At 42.6% G+C, this 15,426-nt stretch overlaps 1 protein-coding gene across 5 annotated transcripts in view; it reads right to left on the bottom strand.

The window, feature by feature from the left end:
- The window catches only part of ME3 (malic enzyme 3), a 118,454-nt gene that overhangs the window by 85,483 nt on the left and 17,545 nt on the right, over positions 1-15,426 (bottom strand). The window contains exon 1 of one of the 5 annotated variants that reach the window (XM_040647035.1): positions 6,916-7,036. The exons of 3 other annotated variants lie outside the window; for them this stretch is intronic. The gene's annotated coding sequence lies outside the window, so the exon portion shown is untranslated. Of the gene's footprint in view, positions 1-5,596; positions 5,738-6,915; positions 7,037-15,426 lie in introns of those variants that run through there. One more of the 5 variants, XM_046902272.1, reaches the window with a different exon arrangement.

Below are 15,426 nucleotides of genomic sequence, written 5' to 3'. Positions count from 1 at the left end.
CTTTAATGAAGTAAGTCTTTTAAGGGATCCGTGGAGAAAAAGTTAACAGAACTAATACTTTGGACTGTATGGCTTATGGGAGTCCCTTTACTGATCAGCATAAACCTTGATACTTCTGCAAGAGCTCTTGTAGCAAATAAACGTCAGCAACAGTTGGGCTCATTTGGATGTGAGTTCTGCTCTCCTCTGGCGATAGCTAAGGGAACACTTTTTCCTCAAAACAATGTGCCCGGCTCTCATTAACAGTCTGATTTTCATATCACCTACCAGCAACATCTGGAGCAACTCTACTGACACTAATAACAACAGGGTAAATGCAGGAGAAATGAACATACTGAGAACCACAGGCACTGAAAGTTTTGTGTCTATTTATAGAAGATCCAGGTTTGGCCTGGTTGATCTAATTCTCATGTGTATTCATGAAAAACAAGTATGTATAATGCAGAGGGAGAATAATGTCAACTTGAAGAGAATGCACACTGAAATATTTTTGGCTGCTTGCAATCTCCTCATCTCTTATTTACCACGTGAATGCAAATTGCTTTAATATTATTTTTCCCTCAATATAGATAAACTTGAAAATGCCTTTACCCACTTAAGCACTTCCTTCTTTTCTGCCAGGCTTATGACATATCCTTCAGAAGAACACAATCTGCAAGCTGTACCATATACCCACACAGAATCATAGAATTGAGTTGGAAGGGACCCTATAAGGCCACCTAGGTCAACCACCCTGCAGTGAACAGGGACACCTACAGTTCTATCAGGTGCTCAGAGCCCCATCCAGCCTGACCTTGGGTGTCTCCAAGGACGGGGCATCCACCACCTCTCAGGGCAACCTGTGCCAGTGCCTCACCATACTTACTGTAAAAAACTCCTTCCTTATATCCAATTTAACTCTCTCCTTCTTTAGTTGGAAACCATTTCCCCTCATCCTATCGCAACAGACTCTGCTACAGAGTCCACGCCGTTCCTTCTTACAGCCCCTCTTTAGACACTGAAAGGCTGCTCTCAGGTCACCTTGGAGTCTTGTCTGCCCCAGACAGAACAGCCCCAGCTCTCTCAGCCTGTCCTTTTAAGAGAGGTGTTCCATCCCTTCAATCACCTTTGTGGCCCTCCTCTGGACACTCTCCAACAGGTCCTCATCTCTCCTGAACTGAGAACTCCACATCTGGACGCAGTAATCCAGATGAGGTCTCAACCAGTGCAGAGCAGAGGGGCAGGATCACCTCCCTCGCCCTGCTGGCCAGGGCAGTTGCATGTGAAGTCTGAGGCAAAAAAAGCTGTTGAGTAGCTCAGCCTATTCCTTGCCTGTTGTTACCAGCCTGCCTGTATTGCTCACTTGGGGGGATGGGGGGAGTACGACCTCCTGTACTTTCCTTTTCCGGTTGATGAAAAAAATGCACGAAAGAGCACAGATTTACTGTTTTCACATTCCAATCTAAATGAACCCCAATCTGCTCTGCTCTGGAAAGCGAGCAGTGGGCTGATTAATCAGTGGCTAACGTGGCCGCAGGCTCCTGAACTGGTGCTACATTCGTTCTGGCCAGTTTTACAGCACAAATATGTGAACTCAAGTCTCTCTAGATCAATTTCCTTAGATACAGTATGTGCATAACAAACAAACAAAAAGGTGATACACCCAAATATACAGATGGTGTTGGGGCAGTGATTCGGTGTGCTAAACTGAGTTCAGATTGCTATATGTGACAACAAATCCCTTGATGCATCACTTAGACCAGTTTCAAAATTACCCCTGACTTTGAGTGCCTGCTTTGCAGCACTTTGTGTCACATTTTTGGACAGTTTTCAGGAGATGGCGAGGACTTCAATAACAAAATGAAAACAAAAAGACCAAAACCAAGCAACACACCACATCTCAATTTAAAGTCATAGAAATGTTATGGCAATTTTGTCTTCCTGATTTAATGACTGGGGGGTCTCTTTCAAGAGGCAATCCATGAGAATTGTATTCTACAATTATGTAGAATATATGCATTCTACAGTGAATACATATATACTTGTAGAATAACTATATTCTGCAAGAATATACATTTCACATGTGATGGGAAATTATAAGTAATCTTTGTCCATCTTTTCCATGCCACTCCCCATTGCAGTAACTGAATAGTCCCAATCCGGTCAATCGTTCCTTATATGTAAGCCATTCTGTCCCTTTAATCATTCTTACTGCCCTTCTCTGAGCTCTTTGCCAGAGCATTTTGCAGGGCATTTATGATAAGCAGAGGAAAGAATAACTCTCAGCACAGATCCTTCCATAACTTCACTGGCAAAATCCCTCCATTCACGTCAAGGCTTTGTTTCTCACCTTTTGTTTACTGACATACCCATCATACCCATACCAGGATCTTCCCTCCTCTATCACAGCTGCTTTGTCTCCTAAAAAGCCTCTGTGGAGGGCAGCCTCATAAATTTGTCAAAATATAATTAGTTGGTATAAACCAAACCACACTGCTCAGGGTATTTTTGATCCCTTTTGGGACTTAGAAACCACAGGGCTCATGGAAGCCTTTAGAGATGCCATATGGACTCTTCCCATCAGAATCTTTTTATGATGGTCAACCACTGCCTACCTTGGGGTCTGCAGTTACTGAGAGAGTTTTATGTGTCAATTCACACAGCGTAAGCAGTACAGTTCCTTAATCCCAAATTCCCCTACAGCTCACAGGTGGATGATTGCACTGTCTACTATACCTTAACATCTTCCACAGTATCTTCAATGTTAGACATATTCTTTCCTGAATTTACCCCAGAGAATCCTATGGCAGTCCCACCTGTTTCTTCCACTGCAAACAGTGCAAAAAATTAATTTGGTGTATGTATAGTGGAGTGCCAAGCAACTCCAATGGCTCCTTTTTATACTGGGATCATCAAAAACCCTACAGAACCTCTGGCCAGTTTTTACTCTTGATACATTTGAAGAATTCAGGTCTGGATTTGAAACCTTCAGTCAGTCATCCCTTCTTTTTTTGCTTTATTTTTCTATGTACTCTGCAAGAGTTTAGGAGTATTTCCATTTTCATCCTTTCAGCTCCTCTCAGACTGCCTCTCCATCTTTTCACAGCCTAACTCACCTTGCTGTTTAACCATTTCTAATGCCTTTGGCCATTTTCCCAGCCCTCCCCAAGCAGTGATATATACCAGTGACTCCAGTGTTAGCGGTGTTCAGCATCTCCACAACTCCTATAAGAACTTAATTATTTTAAAAGCTTTTTTTTTGACATCTTTTTATCAATTTTCCTCACACATATATAGTTTATCTTATAAAAGCTGACACAACTGTAGTAGATGTGCCTTTTGATAAAATGGGACACTGCTGGATCTAAAACATCTTGTAGCCTCTGGTACTGAGCAACACTTAAAGCCTCAACATTTTCAGCCAGATCTGGCACGTTATTTAATGCTGTGTCAAGGGCCATATTTTCTTTTGTGAACTACTTTGATCAGCAGCTGCATGAAAGAATCACTGGTTAGTATCTGTATGTTTAATCTCTGGACAAATGTTAGACAATACATAAAACAACTGGAATGCTGAGAACTGGATTCTTCAGTGAAAAATAGTATTTTATTCCTCTGAGATCTCATTATATGCAGTCACTGTCACAGTCCTGGTGCAGGAGCCAATTACGGGGCACCATATTATATGTTTTATATTTAAACATTAAATTGCAATCTAGAGTGATTGGAATCCCTGGCAACTCTTGCTACCTAACCTGATTTTTAAAATAGTGTGGGGTTGGGCTTTTTTGAGTGAGCTCAACCACAAATCCATGTCCAGACACAACCACACCATGCCTTTCCAGGTGGCAGGTGGTATCCAAGTACTGTTCGTCTGCTCTGTCCTGTGTCTAAAACAAATGTTGATGACTTAAGCTTCCTGATGACCTTTTAAGAAACAGGTAACCTATGTACAAAACATTTTAGAATAAAAACAACTCCAAAAAATCGCTGCAAAATCTGGATCATGTTTGTTGTGAAACTGCTATCTGTAAGAATTTAAACCGTGTGTATGTGAAATGAAATGGTAGGAGCTGTCTGTCAGCCTGACTTTCACACAAACAAAGCACTGCCAGGAGATGCTGCTCTCAGAACTCATCATTCACACCCCTGTAGCTCCGCACCAAGCACGTAGACTCTCATCTTAGCTGGTGACCCAGATACATCTGGTGGGAAGCAGGTCAAGCACTGGTTCAAATTGTAAATGATTCAGAGATGTTGGTGCACGAAAATAAGTTGTTAAAGTACTTCTTGCTATTCAAGAACACACTACCTGCGAAGATCTAGCTAGTAAGAGTGATGGCTTTGCTTCTCTCTGCTTCTCTCTCTGATGTTAGGTGCACAGGTTTTTTCTGAGAGCTCTGTGTTCCAGGAATAGAGAAGGAGAAACGAATCAACAATTCTCCTTGGCACAGATTTATAAAAAAATATGCCTTCTGCCAAAAGTTGTAGTTTAATTTTGGTCTCACTTGAAAAATAAACATCACAGGACATTAAAATCCTACATTTATATCCCTTAAGCAGCAAAGTATCAATGTCAAGCTAAATAAGGAGAAATAAACTTTCTAAATAGCTTGAGTTCAATCTCTAGAAATCAGAGTCCTCAACCTCTTGAGCTCATACCTTCAAACACAAGGACATACTGGCTCTTAGAATCATCAAATAGTTTGTATTGGAAAGGACATTTAAGCCCATCGAGTTTCAACCCCTGCCATGGGCTGGTTGCCCCCCACCAGCTCAGGCTGCCCAGGGCCCATCCAACCTGGCCTTGAGCACCTCCAGGGATGGGGCACCACAGCTCTCTGGGCAGCAGTGCCAGGGAGTCACTGCCATCTGAGTAAAGAATTTCCTCCTGACAGCTAATGTAAATCTTCCCTCTTTTAGTTTAAAGCTATTCCCCTTTGTGCTATCAATATTAGACTGTGTAAAAAGTCGGTCCCCCCCTAAGTTTGCTTCAAGTACTGGAAGGGCACCATGAGGTCTCCCCAGAGCCTGCTCCTCTCCAAGCTAAACAAGCCCAGCTCCTTCAACCATTCTTTATAGGAGTGGTGCTCCATCCTTCTGATCATCTTAGTGGCCCTCCTCTGGACCCACTCCAACAGCTCCACATCCTTTTTGTGCTGGGGGCCCCAGGCCTGGATGCAGTACTCCAGATGGGGCCTGATGAGGGCAGAGCAGAAGGGGACAATCACCAGCCTTGCACTTGGTCCTCTTTCTCCATATATTAGGTTCATTTGGGCCCACTTTTCAAGCTTGTCCAGGTCCCTTTAGATGGCATCCCTTCCTTCTGTCGTATCAAGTCTTTTGTCTGTCTGGGACAGCAGGTGAGGCAAAGCCCCAAATGCAATGCAATTCACTGAATCAGAATCTTCCTTAGTTGTATCAGTGTGTGATGGAGCCACAGATTAATTTAGGTAGAAGGGGTCCCCTAGAGGCCACCTACCGTCTGCTCAGAGCAGGTCAACTGGCTCAGGATCATTCGAATCAAGTTTTGTGGCTCTTTATTTTTACTTGTTTTGTTTTGTTTAAATAACAGTATGCCCAACACCAAACACAAAACATGTGCTGTTACCCAGACCTGGCAGGCTTTGCAAGGTGACTCAAACTCCAGCCTCTCTCATCCTGATGAAGCTCTGTGCTGACCCTTGCTGCTCACGGCTCTGCATCTTTGTTCGGCTGCCTGAGGGAACCAAAGCCAAGCGTTGCCCAATGCTCCCTCTCTTATCTCCTGCTGCTTGCTTACTGCTGAGGACAGCAGAACAGTGTCTGTATGTGAATTAACCATAATTATCACAATGGGACCCCCAGGTCACATATGTTAGACAATATTTTCCATTTGCATATTCCCCTTTTGTCTCATTTTTCCTCAGATTACCAAAAAATTCAGTTGGTTGGGTTCCGTGAGTTTATGTTTATGCATACATTTCTTGGAGGAGGTTGGATTTGTAAGTTAAACTTTATTCCCTCCACTCTTGTTCTTTCTAAAAATACATAAACGTGTAAGTTCCTTCCTTCTGCCACATATTAAATTCCCTTTTCATTATTCTAGCTTGTTAATTTTGAGCTATTCAAATAAAAATCCCTGCACTGTGGTAACAGGAAGGAGAGCAGCAAACAGCAGGTAGCTGGGTTTTCATTGTTCTTAGTGACTAAGAGCAAAACTTTCCGAAAAAGATGAGAAAATGAAACGGAGATGAGGGAGCTCAAACATTTCAGCTTGACCAAAAGTTGGAAACGTGTCAAAAAAAAAAAAAAAAAAAGTCTCAATGAAAAGCTTTGAAAGAGATTTGTTTTAAAGGAAAATGTTTCAAACAGTGAAATAAATGAGACCCCCAGTTCAGTTCTCACCTTGGAACCGAAGGTATTTCTAGCTGTTTCTATTCACAAAGGCATTGGGTTGTCCTACTGGAAAAGCTGATGAACATTCTCAGCCGGCTTCAGGCCAAACTTGTGTTCTTGTGCTCTGCCACAAATCAGCAGAGACCCACAAAAAGAATTTCAGATTGAATTCCTTGGCTGCAAGTGGGGTGAATTACGGCAACCATAACACAGGCAACAACTACTGTCTGGAAGACAAAAAACACACAAAAAACCAGAAGACCCAACCACGGTGACAAACAGCCAAGACAGATGAAACCACTCACAGCCTGGGGGCTTTGTGGATGAAGAAGCTGGGAAGCACACAGTGGGGGACTGTGGAGTTGTCTGGGATGTAAAACTTGACAAACTGAGGAAACAAATTGTAGAATCATAGAATCACCAAGGTTGGAAAAGACCTACAAAATTATCCAGTCCACCTGTTCGCCTATCACCAATAGTTCTCACTAAACCACGTCCCTCAACATGTCTAAACATTCCTTAAAAGTGTTTTAGAGTCAAAGCTGGAGGACACTTTACCAGGGCTGCATCTCTCCAGACTGCAGGCAAGCTCTGCTGGTCATACTGGTCCTCAGTGGTGTCTCCATGGACGCTGTCACTATGAGGAAGATGCTGAATGCTATCGCCATAGCCAACCCAGCTCCACTACAGCACTCAGGTCACTCTCATATGTCATCTTCACCTTTTACATGGTGTAAACCTCCTCACAGTGCTCAATTAAGGGACAGTGCTTTCTTTCCCTGTATTTCCCCATCCAGCAAGTTTTTTTTTTCCCCTTGGTTCTAGCTTTCCATTTTATTTTCTTTCACATTCTCTTCAAAACCAAAGTCAGTATAAAAGGACTCAGGGATACTCCTCAGCAAAGCCAGACAGCAAAGAACACCCAGTAAGATTAAGTACAGGAACTAGGAGCACAGATGTTAAGCTAAACGAGGGGCAATTTAGATAAGATAATAGGAGGAAATTCTTTACACAGAGGATGGTGAGGCCCTGGCACTGCTGCCCAGAAGGCTGTGGGTGCCTCATCCCTGGAGGTGCTCAAGGCCAGGTTGGATGGGCCCTGGGCAGCCTGAGCTGGTGGGGGTCAATCAGCCCATGGCAGGAGGTTGGACTTGGATGGTCTTTAAGGTCCCTTCCAACCCAAACCATTCTGCGGTTCTGTGAGCTCCTGGGTTTGCTCCCACAGCTATGCAGGAGTAGAAACACATGGAGAGATGAGCTGAGGCTGCAAGATGAACCTACTGGCCTCACATTCATTCTCACCGGCTGATAACGAGCCCTCAGAGCCTGCTGGGCAGATGAGGCCTTCAGAATATGTGGAAACTTCAAGCCCAGGCTGTGGCAGCACAGCTATTTATTCACAATAAATTAAATCCAGGCTCACAGAAAATAGACATGCACTGTCTCCTTCAGAAAAAAAATATTATTATATCTTACACAGATTCACTTATTTATTTTTAATTTAAACATACAAAAATTACTGAAAAGACTCTGAAGGCTTATCTAACTGCTTTGGCACCACATTGTTGTTTACTCTTTAAAATTGCTATTTGTATGGAAATTCTATCATATCAGTTTATTAAATATGTTCTGAAGTTGTGGTACTCTCAAAGTTACAGCTTTCGTATATAAAAGTAATTTCCATTGCAGAGTTTTGCCACAGACATTACTTTAGAATTCTTATTTTCTTATGAAGTGAGAAAATTGACTTCATAGAGCAGCACATTTCAAACTCATTTTCTAGCTCTACTTCATCACACCAGGGCTTTTTAGTATCAATTCTCCATTCCCTCCATTAATAAACTTCTCACTCATTTACCATGAGGATGTGAGCAAATGGTTCAAAATCAATTCCTTTAAGAAGTCACTGACTTTAGATGCACTAATTTTTGGTGATCATCCTGTGTGGCTATAGGAGAAGCTGTTTTTCTGTTGTTGTTTTTTAACTTCAATTTGACTCAATTTGACTGGGCTGTTGGATTAGATGGACTTGAGGTTCCCTCTAACCCCTGCGATTCTGTGATTTTGTGACTCAAAATTAATCAGTTTCAAAGGGAATCCACATCTCACTGCACTGTTCTCTCCCCACACACACTGGAAGGAATGGTTTTGCCATTCAGAGGATCATGAACACTTAAGCATTACTAATATAATGAAGAAAGCAGAAAACTTGATAATAAAAAAGAGATTTGCACCCTATTTAGCCAGACCTAGTAATTGGTCCTTTCTTTAACTCCCTGAAAGAAGGTTGTGGCGAGGTGGAAGTTGGCCTCTTCTCCCAGGTAACAGCAGTAGGACAAGAGGGAATGATCTCAAGTTGCACCAGGGAAGGCTTAGGTTGGAAAAATTTCTTCTCAGAAGGAGTGGTAACGTACTGGAAGAGGCTGCCCAGGGAGGTGGTGGAGTCACCATCCTTGGAGGTATCCAAGAACTGTGTAGATGTGGCACTGAGGGACGTGGTGAGGGGGCATGGTGGGGATAGGCTGATGGTTGGACTAAATGACCCGAGTGGTCTTTCCCAACTGTAATGATTCTATGATTCTATGAACTGATAAGGGGAAGGAGGTGGAAGAGGAAGAAATCTTTTTTCTATTAAGACCTCCATCTTTCAGCTGGGAGGTCCCTGAGCTGCTGGAGACAGCAAGCAACACATGCTTGCCTGTCCCCAGTTTTCTGTATGCTACTGTAAGAATAGAACGCTAGAAGTAATTCACAACACACCGACATATCCAAGCAGCAACATTATCCAACTACCTGAGACACAAGAGAAGGCAGGGTACAAAGAGCCATCTTGCTGGCAGAATAGAAGGAAGCCCCAGTTCAGTTCAAGTTTCTCATGTTTCTTTCATGTTGTTTCTTGCTGTGGGGCTCTCCACAGGCATCTTTGGCGCTGATGCTCCCAGGCCAATTCATTGCAGACCCAAGGCATGTGCCAGGGGATCTTACCACAAAGTTTGTGCAGTAACTGGAATTCTGTAACTATCCAACAGCAGCTTGTAACCAGATCCCCTAAAAAGGCAAAAGTATGTTCTGGTAGTTCATAAAGCATTGAAACAGCATTGGGAATGACTCAAGCAGCTGCACATCATGGAATTGATTCTTAAAACCAACAAGTTTGTGCTTTCTCTACAGTAAACTTTGCACTGAAGTGCTCATTATGCAGAGGGAATTGGACTTCCTAAGGGCAGAGCACCGGGAATGAAGTAGTGGAATCTCTGAGATTTCTTCACTTTCAGATTTTTCGTTTCCAAGCTGTGGAATGGGGGAAAACAAATCCAAGGGTGGGTGGAGGGAGAACATAACAGAGTCAGCTTGACCAGCCAAGCCCTGCTGATGGAGCCAAGCAACATCTAGCATCAGTTACTGGCCAAAATTCCCCACACTGACTTGAGCATGTTCTGCCACTGTGATGCACATAGCTCCAGCCACAACAGATAGCCTAAGAAATCAGCTTAAGCATGGCGCAGGTAGTGCTATGGGAACAGCACCCTGAGCACAGGGATGCATGTATGCTTTAGATGAGCATGCTGTAAAGTAATAGAATAGGTGAGAGGGTGTTTGAGGTATGAGACTGCTGGGGTATAATGCTGCTGTTATTGCAAGGCTATCCAGAATGAAATTTTACTCTATAGAAAGAAAGGTGAAACAGCAGCTCCACCTTCCAGAGCTTTATTGGAGATGTACACAGAGAACACTCAACTGTATCAGCATGCCTCTGAAAATTCAAGTAGTGGGGGAACTCTTCAACCAGAGAAGGATTTTACAAAAAGGGGCTCTGTGAACTGTCACTGAGAAGACTGGCAATGCACAAGCACCCTATGGAAAAAACAACATAAAACCCATCATGCCCTGCACTCCAACGTGTTTATATGCAGCCAGCTAACAGCACTTACTGGATTTATGCATGCTTTCCTCATATAAATAGTCAAAACCGATGTCTTACAAACCCTACAAGGTAGAAACTAAAATGCAGTACCTCTTGAAGAACGCTGAATGCATCTAAGAACTGAATGCCTTTCTGAAGTGCTAAAGTTAAATACAGAAAAAGCGTGCTTCATTCATTCCCACGCCAGAGATGTCTGAAACCATCCCCAAACACCTGACAATGCTTTTGAACTGAGTTTTGCTAAGTAGTAAGAGGCAGCTGCCTTTTCTTGGGAGTTTAATGAATGAATCTGACTCCAGAAATGTCCCGGAACTTTCTATTCACTTTTTATGGAGAAACATTCTTTCTTTGAAGAAAGGAGACTTGATGGCACTCAACAAACTAGCAGTGACTGAGACTCACAGTTGCCAAAACTTCTACAGTGTTCACACATAGCCCACATCAGCAAGGTCCAACCACTGAGGAAGGAAAGTTTTGAAGCAACACAGAGCTTATTTTCAAATACCCTCTGAACTCGGGTCATTAACTTCACGATATCCATTACCTCATTACTGAACACAGCCCATGAAATTTCTCTTGACGAGGACCTTTTTTCGGAAGGAAGATGAACAACTATTTATTATGGGACTACTTTTTGGAGGTCCATCAGACTAATGGCCTTGGATTTGGGATGTCTTCCACCACTTCCTGTTGCTTGTGGTGTTCCCTCGGGGTCAGAACTAGGTCCAGTCTTTTTTGGTATCTTCATCAACAATCTGGATAAAGGGATAGAGTGAACCCTCAGCAAGTTCGCTGATGATAATAAGGTGGGAGCAGTGGCTGACACACTAGAAGGCTGTGCTGTCATTCAACAAGACCTGGACAGACTGGAGAGTGGAGTGGAGAGGAACCTGATGAGGCTCAACAAGTGCAACTATAGGTTCCACTCCTGAGAGGTATAATTGCATGCATCAGTACAGGTACAGCCTCTAGGCTAACCTGGTGGAGAGGAGCTCTGCAGAGAAGGGTCTGGGTGTCCTGGTGGATAACAGGTTGGCCAGGAGCCAGCAGTGTGCCCTTGTGGCCAATGGAATCCTGGGGTGCATTAGAAGAACGTGGCCAGAAGGTTGAAGAAGGTGATCCTTCTCCTCTATTCTGCCATGGTTAGGCCTCACCTGGAGTACTGTATCCAGTTCTGGGTTCCCTAGTTCAAGAAAGACAGGGATCTCCTAGAAGGAATCCAGCAGAGGGCTACAAAGATGATAAAGGGCCTGGAGCATCTCCTGTATCAAGAAAGGCTGAGTAACCTGGGTCTGTTCAGCATGGAGAAGACTGAGAGGGGATCTCATCACTGTTGACAAATATCTAAAGTGTGTGAGTCAAGCGGATGAGGCCAGGCTCTTTTCACTGGTGTTCAGTGACAGAACAAGGGGCAATGGGCAAAAACTGGAACACAGGAAGTTCTATACAAACACAGTGCTGGGACAGGCTGCCAAAGAGGTTGTGGATGGAATCTCCTTCTCTGGAGATATTCAAGACTTCCCTGTGTGCTTTCCTGTGTGACTTACTGTAGAGAACCTGCTTTAGCAGGGGTTGGACTAGATGATCTCCAGAGGCCCGTTCCACCCCCTGCAAATCTGTGATTCTGTTAAATATTTTAAACAATAAAGTTTAAAAACTAAAAAGATCAATACAAATGAATAAAGTCATCTGCAATTACCTCCTCAATGGTTATTATGAAAGCTGAGAAACACCAGTCCAAAGGAACAACCTCCACTTGTGAGTACTCAGCAAATGCATTAACCATTTCTGCATCACCCATATGCGTTGCTGTTCTAAGCATCAGAATTACAAGCTCCTGGCATGTGTCAGTCATTCCAGTCGAGCTTTGCTATGGCAATCATTACACCCAGAATAAAAATGAATAAGCTTTCAGAGTCAAAAATTGTTCTTCAAATACTGGAAATTTTTGTTGTTTCTAGACCATTCAACCAAGCTGTAATTTGTGGCTGTAATTCCTTATGATTCACCAGTGCTGAGGTAGCCCACCAGAAATATAATTTTCAAAGATTTTCTTACAAATTTGTGGGTGGGAAATCCCCCACAATTGCTGCATGCATGCTTTTCAAGTCTGACTCAGCTTTAGACTAGTGTGAAAATCAGCAAGCATAGAATCATAGAATCGTCAGGATTGGAAAAGACCCACAGGATCACCCAGTCCAACCCATCACCAATAGTTCTCATTAAACCATGTCCCTCAACACAACATCCAACGTTCCTTGAACACCACCAGGGTCGGTGACTCCACCACCTCTCTGGGCAGCCCAATCCAGTGCCTGGTATTTCCTAATGTTCAGCCTGAACCTCCCCTGGCACAGCTTGAAGCAGCTGTCATACAGGCCACACAAAAGGTGCAGACATAGAGGTTTGGGTAAGTGGAGTTGTGCTGACACTCAAAGGGATCATGGCACTTTTTGATATTCTAAACTTTTAGCCACCATTTGGTAAGCTTTACTAAAGCAATACACTGTAACACAAAATAAAAATAAAGAGGAAGCAAGTAATTTAATTTAATTTGTACATCTTATTCCAAAGCAACAGAATTAGACTTACCAGCATGACCCAGCACATTATCAGGGACAGTGAGGCAATTTGAGATGCATTTGCATTTTTGGATTTTAAAAATAGAATTAGGAATAGGTTCTGAAGAAATTCTACTTCTATCCTGAAGCAGTTCATGCTGGGCTTCATGCACCAGTCACTAACCAAGAAGCATGCAACAGAAGAAATGAGCATCTAGGGTCATCTAAGTAAAAAACTAAAAAAGACAGTAAGAAGTTTTCTAGCTGAAAAACTGAAATAGTAATGTGAAACAAAAGACTACAGGCAAGAGGTAAATCACTCACAGAATTAAAACCCTAGCCTGTATTTTGAGATCTAAAGAGAACTTTGTTAGTGAGAACAAAATTCTGTTAATAGCCAAAGTAGAATTGTAGTTTTCATACTAAATTACATTAAAGACAGCTGTAGGGGAATAATTAAAAACATGTACAACAGCTGCTGATTATCAAACATGGTAACTACCAGTACTACATTTTAATTGAAAACCCATGATGACTCCCAAACGACACACAACCAAAGCTTTTTCAGCAGTCATTTGTTGTATTGGTGACATTTGGATTGGCCATTTGGGAACTACAGCAGCCTGTTTTAGAGGGTAGGAATTTAGCAGTATGGATGCAGACTGTGCTACCTGGCCTTGTGGCAAAGAATGGTGTTGGATAGACTTGTTAGTACACATACTGCTTACATGTATTTCATTTGGGGTTTCTAGATATTCTAAGCAGGAATCCAGTACAGCACAACATTCCAAGTAGCCCCATCCACAGAAAGCGTTGACTGAAGTGTTACCATGAGACAGGGACGAACTCCTGCTACAAAGCCTGCTTAAGACACCGTAACCAGATTATGAATGCAAACATTTAATTATGTCAGCAAGAGTAGCTCACACAGCAAAACAGACCATCAGCTGTGGTTTTAAATGAACGTCGGGATGCGTTTGTCAATTAATATCCTAAGGAAGGCTACCAGCAGCCAAACAGTTGAGATCTGACAGATAACCTGCATGTTGAGATAAGTAATGCATCATATTTGATTTTCATTGTAGAGATCAAGCCTAAAACCCTCATAGGCATTACACCCAGAAAGCTCTAACCACTTTCAAATGGCTTATGGGCACCACTTCCCCAAGAGCTTTTATGTTATTAATCTCAAATAATTATCAAAAGGTTCCAAACACCTCTTCTATTACCATCACACCACCAAAACTTGATGTCTGGCAAAACACGGTGAAAACAAACAAATATTTCCAAGGGAAAATTATCAACTGAAATCAGGCATGTTCCTCATGTTTTTCTAGATGTGTTGGAAGGCTTGGCAAATGGTGAACAGTTACATCACAGTTATGTTGAGATCCAGTGAATTGTGGCAAGAAGTGTCTGGATTAAAAAAACTCTTCTTTCTCTCTTCTTATCTTGTTAGCTGGAATGGTTGCCAGATGAATAGAAAATCTCTAAAACCTGAAACTTAACTGTAAATTCCCACCCCATTTTAAGTTCTCAGAGGGCAAGAAGAGGGAGTGTGCTAAGGGCCAGCACTGCTGAGATTTCATTTGTGATTTCACTTCTTCATGTTCATCATCACACCAGCTTCTGCCGTGGGACCCTACCAAATCTCCTGTGTAAGGGAGACCGTGGAACAACAGACCCATTTATTCTCAAGTGATTCTTTAGCACTCGTTAATCCAAGATAAATTAATTTTAACCAGGAGGATAAAAACCAGAACACTGTCAGCATTAGCAGACAATCTCCTTTTTAATGTTGAATTGAAAGAAATAGCTGTGCTAAATCCATCAGGTACCACACATTAATGTACTGACCAAATATTTAAGTAATCCCATGATTAGTCTGGAGTCCTGTCTTTTTGAAAATGTCAAGGGGCAGCACTCAATAATTACGTATTTGCCCACAGCTTTGCTAGACTCCAGAGTATTTTCTAAAGACACAAAGAGTTATGACCTAAAATTTAACCTGTGTTATTTTCATATACATGGAGAATATCCCAGTTCTAATTTTCAGGGGTTTGGTTCTGCTGGTCAGCAGCTTGCACAGACTGCATAGCCTTATTGAATGTGTAGTGAAGATGGCTCATTTCTAATAGATCTTGATAATGATCAAGAGATTTGAAGGCAAAGAGAAAAAATATACCTAAGAAATGACTAAAATTATATTATAGAATCGTAGAATGGCTTGGGTTTGGAGCTCTCTTAAGGATCTTCTCATTCCAATCCCACTGCCATAGGCCGATTGCCACCCACCAGCTCAGGCTGCCCAGGGCCCCATCCAACCTGGCCTTGAGCACCTCCAGGGATGGGGCACCCAGAGCTTCTCTGGGCAGCAGTGCCAAGGCCTCACTGCCCTCTGGGTAAATAATTTCCTCCTAACATTTGATCTAAATCTCCCCTCCTTTAGTTTAAAACCATTCCTCTTTGCCCTATCACTACAAGACCTTGTAAAAATTCACTCTTCCTCCTGCTTTATAAACTCTCTTTTTGTACTGGAAGGCTGCAATGAGGTCTCCCCAGAGCTTCTCCAAGCTAAACAAT

The sequence above is a fragment of the Gallus gallus genome, chromosome 1, assembly GCF_016699485.2.
Source record: "Gallus gallus isolate bGalGal1 chromosome 1, bGalGal1.mat.broiler.GRCg7b, whole genome shotgun sequence".
Taxonomy (NCBI): Eukaryota; Metazoa; Chordata; class Aves; order Galliformes; family Phasianidae; genus Gallus; species Gallus gallus.
This window is presented reverse-complemented; position numbering and strand designations above follow the sequence as displayed.